Source organism: Solanum stenotomum, chromosome 12 (assembly GCF_019186545.1).
Source record: "Solanum stenotomum isolate F172 chromosome 12, ASM1918654v1, whole genome shotgun sequence".
NCBI classification, from domain to species: Eukaryota; Viridiplantae; Streptophyta; class Magnoliopsida; order Solanales; family Solanaceae; genus Solanum; species Solanum stenotomum.
The window spans coordinates 17,587,071-17,593,070 of record NC_064293.1 but is presented as its reverse complement, the minus strand read 5'-3'; positions in this window follow the sequence as shown (position 1 = coordinate 17,593,070).

Here is a 6,000-nt window from a genome sequence, read left to right as displayed (position 1 = left end):
ATAGACAACTAAAATGATATATATTCTTACTTAAATTGTATTCATATTAGTATATATGTTGTATTTTTTATATTTTAATTTTATTTTTCAGCAATATTATATTTATTTAAGCATATTGTATCCATGTGCATTCAAATCAATCATTTTGTATGTTATGTTCAAATTAAGTTATCAACTATATTTGTATTCAAAATAAATGTATTTTGTATGTTGTATATCAATAATTTGTACTCATGTAATTTTATTTTTAGCTTTTGATTAAACAAAAAAATGTATTCTAAAATGATTTTTGTATTTTAAAAGTTGTATTTCAAAAATTGTATTCTAAAAGTTGTTTCCTAACTGTTGATCAAATTCACTATTCACTTTTATTTGTAACTTTTGATTCAAGAAAAAGTTGCATTCTAACCTGATTTGTATTTCAAAAATTGTATTCTAAAAGTTGTTGTCTATAATTGTTGAACAAATTTGTATTCCAATCAAATTTATACTCCAATCATTCAATCTATAAAATCATAATAATTCAATAGAGAATAGGGATCACATCATCAAAATTGTATTTAAAATAAATTTGTATTCTAATAATCCAATACATAATATCATCAAATTTGTATCCAAACTAATTTGTATTCCGATTGTTCAATATACAATATCACAACAATAAATTTGTATTTGAATAAAATTTCGAAAATCTACTCTCATGTTGCATCACCACTAATTTTGATGAATTCTTTGAGATAATACCAGATCGATTATATCTTGAAGAACAAATGTGATTTTTCGATTGTTTATTTCAATTAGCTTCTTTGATCGATCCTCAATTTTGTGTTTTGTAGGAACACCGATGATGAATTGCTTCAATTTTGTATTTCAAAATTGCTTCCCAAATCTATCAACAATTTTGAATTTTCCAGGAAAAACGATGATGAACAGATGCAATTTTGAATTTTAACGATGATGAACATAATTTTGATCGTTATGCAATTTTGTATTTTTTAGGAAAGAAGGATGATGAACTTTTTTTTACAACAAATCCATGACTCTTGACAAATAAAAATAAAAATTCTTACAGGAGATTTGTCCATAAACGATGATCAATCGACTTGACTTCTACGAAGAATGAGGATTATCAATGGAGAATCAAAAAATTGATAACGGAGTTTGAATAACAATCGATTAATTCAAAATTTTGTTATCCAACGAAAAGTGGGGCAAACCAACGAAAACTTAAATTCAATTTCAATGGAGTATTCGAAAATGGATATTGGAAATATGCAGAACAATGGTGAAAGGCATTTGAAAGAACAAGAGAGAGATGGCACTTTGTATTTTTTCAATTGTAACTGATTAGAGATTTAAGCGATTTTTTTCTTTTTTGAAATATTTTCTCCCATGATTTTCTCCATTCTGTTGTTAAAGATTTGTATTCTTTCAAATTAAATAAATACAAAAATCAGCCTTATAGCAAATCAAAATATTGACATTTTAAATAAATATTGAAAATGTTGACAAGGGGTCCTATTAAATGCTAAAATATTGTTGTTTTGAAAATTTCTCATTTTTTAATGCATAACTAATTAAAGGGATTCAGTTACCTTATTTAATTCACTATAATTCTAATTGTATCACTGTATAATTAAAAAAATATATAAATACAGCTAGATATTCATATAAAATGTAGTTATTTTTAGTAAATGACATACTTATAGCTATTGAATTTTAATAACCCTATAAATGTAGTCATTTATGTAAGTTGCTCTTTTATTAATTTAAGAAGTTATTTTCACCGGCATTCAAATATACAATTAAATTATGTTAAAATTCACTTTGATACAAATGATGTAATACATGAATACATTTCGTTCTCTTGATACACGCATATAATTGTATTTGAATGTTGAACACAATGGAATACATATACATTTGAATACTTGTTATTTTTTATGAATTGTCCAATTAAAAATACAAGTGCATTTGGATACATAAATACATTACATAAATTTGAATGTATACATATACAACACATCTATTTTTTTTATAGAGTGAAATACATATACATTTGGATAATTATATTGTAGTATAGTTCTTTGACATTTTTTTCTAGATTGTCCAATTATATTGATATATTAACACAATTGTATTGAGCAATCTTAGGGATACAATTATACTTGTCATGAAGTTCATGTATTTGAAATCGAAACAAACAAGATTCATTCACTATTACAATAAATCAATTTAACTAAAGAAATTTATGTGAAATATTTTTATGCTTGAACAAGAAAAACATCGAGAATGAAAATTTGTGTACGATGTATCCAAATTTTTTTAAAACTAATTGGAATCCAAGAGTATATGCATTGACTAGGTAATCAAATACATGAATGCATTATATTCTCTTGATTACACACATACAATTGTATTTGAATGTTGAACATAGTGAAATACATATACATTTGAATACTTGTTATTTTTTCATGGATTGTCCAATTAGAAATACAAGTGCATTAGGATACATAAATACATTACATAGATTTGAATGTATACGTATACAACTCTTTTTTTTTTTTTGCATAGAGTGAAATACATATACATTTGGATAATCATATTTGTAGTATAGTTCATTGTCATTTTTTTCTAGATTGTCCAATTGTATTGATATATCAACACAATTGTATTGAGCAATCTTAGGGATCCAATTATGCTTATCGCGTATTTGAAATTGAAACAAACAAGATTCATTCACAATTACAAAAAATCAATTTAACTAAAGAAATATAAGTGAAATACCTTTACGCTTGAACAAGAACAATTGCGACAATGAAAATTTGTATACGATGTATCCAATTTTTTTAAAAAAATAATTGGAATCCGAAAGTATACACATTGACTATGTAATCATTAGTTGTTAATGTAATAATGGGAAGTTGAGAATTTCAACACATAATTAAAGGGATTCAGTTACCTTATTTAATTCACTATAATTCTAATTGTATCACTGTATAATTAAAAAAATATATAAATACAGCTAGATATTCATATAAAATGTAGTTATTTTTAGTAAATGACATACTTATAGCTATTGAATTTTAATAATCCTATAAATGTAGTCATTTATGTAAGTTGCTCTTAAATGTTCATGTAATATGGTTACTGGGCCAAGTGGAAGAATCATAAACTTTTTATATTTTTATGTGTGGCCCAATCAATATAAAATCCATAATTAATATTCAATGAAGAACAAATCTCATCTATTGGACTAGTTTCTTGATGGGCGCAACATATTAGATCACAACCTCTATAAATTGGTCTTTTCTCTACCTATTAGGGTTACATCATAATTCTCGGCACTTTTTCTTCACTGACGGCGTGGTAAGGCAAGATTGCGATAAAAAAGTAAAAATCAGTTCACTCCTCTCTGTGATAATTTCTTTCGCTTCAGGTATGTTCTCTATAACATTTTCTCCGTAAGATTATCATCTTCAAAGTTCTAGATATACACTAAGTTTAAATTTGCAGGAATAAAATAAACATTCAGTAAGAAAGAATTTAATTAATTTTGTTGAAATTATGATAAGTAAATAACTATAATCTGTTTTACAATCTATTGAAATAGGTTCAAGTTATGAAAATTTTTAATGTAGAAAAAAACATGAATAATAATAATAATACATCCATTAATATATCTGTTCCCGATGATTCTCAAATTAAGAAATTTCTTAAAGATGAATAAGTATTTAATAAGTCGAAAATTTGATAGCACCAAATTATTAATGAAAAAAAATGAAATCACTCAGTTAATTTTTTTTCTTCATATTTCACTTATTATAGAAATTATTAATAGAGTAATTACTTTTTCTTTTATAACTCTTTTCTTAAATATTGTACCGTTTACTTTTAGAATGAATCTTTATTTTGTCAAGACTTTCATAAATGGACAATTTTAAACATAATAACTAATCAACTTGTTCAAATTCTTATTTCATTTTTCCATTAAATTTATTGATGTCATGATTCAAATCATATGTCTACACTAGTTGTTCAATGGAAAAATCAAATCTTAAAAGTTAAAGCATGCTAAGACTATGCTCGAATCATCAAGCATTAAGACAAAATACATAATAAATAAATAAAATGTAAAAATCTGAATCATTACATCATTTAGATACTAAGATTTGATTATGAGTTATTAAATGGTAAGATGAATAAAAATTCTCGTTTGGAAGCATTCAAAAGTCAACGTAGTAGGACTCTAGCTATCAAGTGTCTAAGAATAAAAATCAATAGATAATTTAATGTCTAAAAAGAAAAGACATTTGTCCCTTCAGAGGATTTGTGCCAGCTTGAATATATATATATATACACACCTCAATCAATTATTCACGGTCACTTATTTGTATATACATATTAAAGGGTCTTTAATTTTATCTATCTAGTCATGACCCCCATGAGACCGTGGGTGTCTATGTACTATATTGATGTGTTACTCGATTCAACACAAATAACCGCTCGTTTGTAAGCTTACATCATACTCGAGTCACTCATCATCATATTGTTATACGTATTCTTATCATCTTAGATTATCTCAGTATGCTCTCTGCTCAATTATCTACTAGGACAACACAACAAACACAATATAAATCATAAATGCACAACATAAACCATAAGTCATTAAGGACAATTTCAACAATTCACACCTTATTCATTCGAAGTATAATCATTTTCACAAATAGCAATTACAAGATATGTCTAAAGACTAGTCACATGTTTTTTAGGCTCACATCATATACAAGAGACTAATCAAAGTCTAACTCCAAGTAAATTTTAATTTACTTCAATTGAAGAACTTGAATCATACAAGCTAATAAGCAAAAACTTTTCTTTTTACTCACAACTCAAAATGCTCAAAGTTTAAAACAACAAATATATGAGTATTTAATCACCTACTCTTCAAATAATAGTCTAGACATTCAATCCCACTTAATTCTACCATTTATCAAGATCTATTGATTATACAAAGTTATCTCATCATGCAATAGATTTTTCATGATCACAATGGTTTAACTAATGAATTTTCTACTCCATTAACTTTCTTAGAGCAATTTCTATGCCGAAGAAACTATTTTATGAGATTTCTTATCATAAATAAACATTTAAACATCAATTTCATCGTAAGAAGCATAAATAATCAATTTAGAACAAAAATACATGTTAATCACACCAATCCACGTGCTTTCCACACATATTCATAAGTTTTAAAATTCCAACTCCTTATTCACCATTAAGATCACCTCCTTCGATTCTAGAATGAAATCAAATTACTAGATCGAATTGAAGGATCAATGGAGAAAACTTACCTCAAGGAAGAAAATAGCCCTAGTCCTTGAAAATTTGCCTATGAGGGTTTCTAGTTCAAATATTTTTTAGTTACTATTAGGAAAGATTTGAGAAAATTGATTTACATTTTACCTTGCGTTATCCGCTATAACTAACTACTTCATTATTTAGTCTACCCGCTCGCTATGACGAGTCCCATCTCCCTAGTAGCTCGAAACATAAATAAAGCACGTAGATATGGAAATTAAAAACTTAAGGATGTAATTGATTAAAATAAAAGCTTAAGGACTAAAATCTTACCCAACTCAAAACATGAAGGACCAAAAGGGTAATTGTGGGAGTATAAAGTTGGATGGGCGGTGGGGTAATTAAATTAAGTTATCCACCTTGTTGTTTAAATTGTTGCCTTGTCATTTCTATCCACTTCCTTTTTGCCAGCTGGATTCCTCTTTCAACCTCACGTGTCAACTTCTGTGAACCCAACTATGGGTCCACCCAGCCCGGCCCGACCAAAAAATATATTTTTAAAATTGATGATATTGGCATATGGATTCCTATTTTTTTTTGGGACAATTTATTAAATTGATAGAAGATAAGGTGATAGTTAAGTCAATGCTAAAATTGACTTATATTGATATTGAGTTATCAGATTAATAAATTAAAATT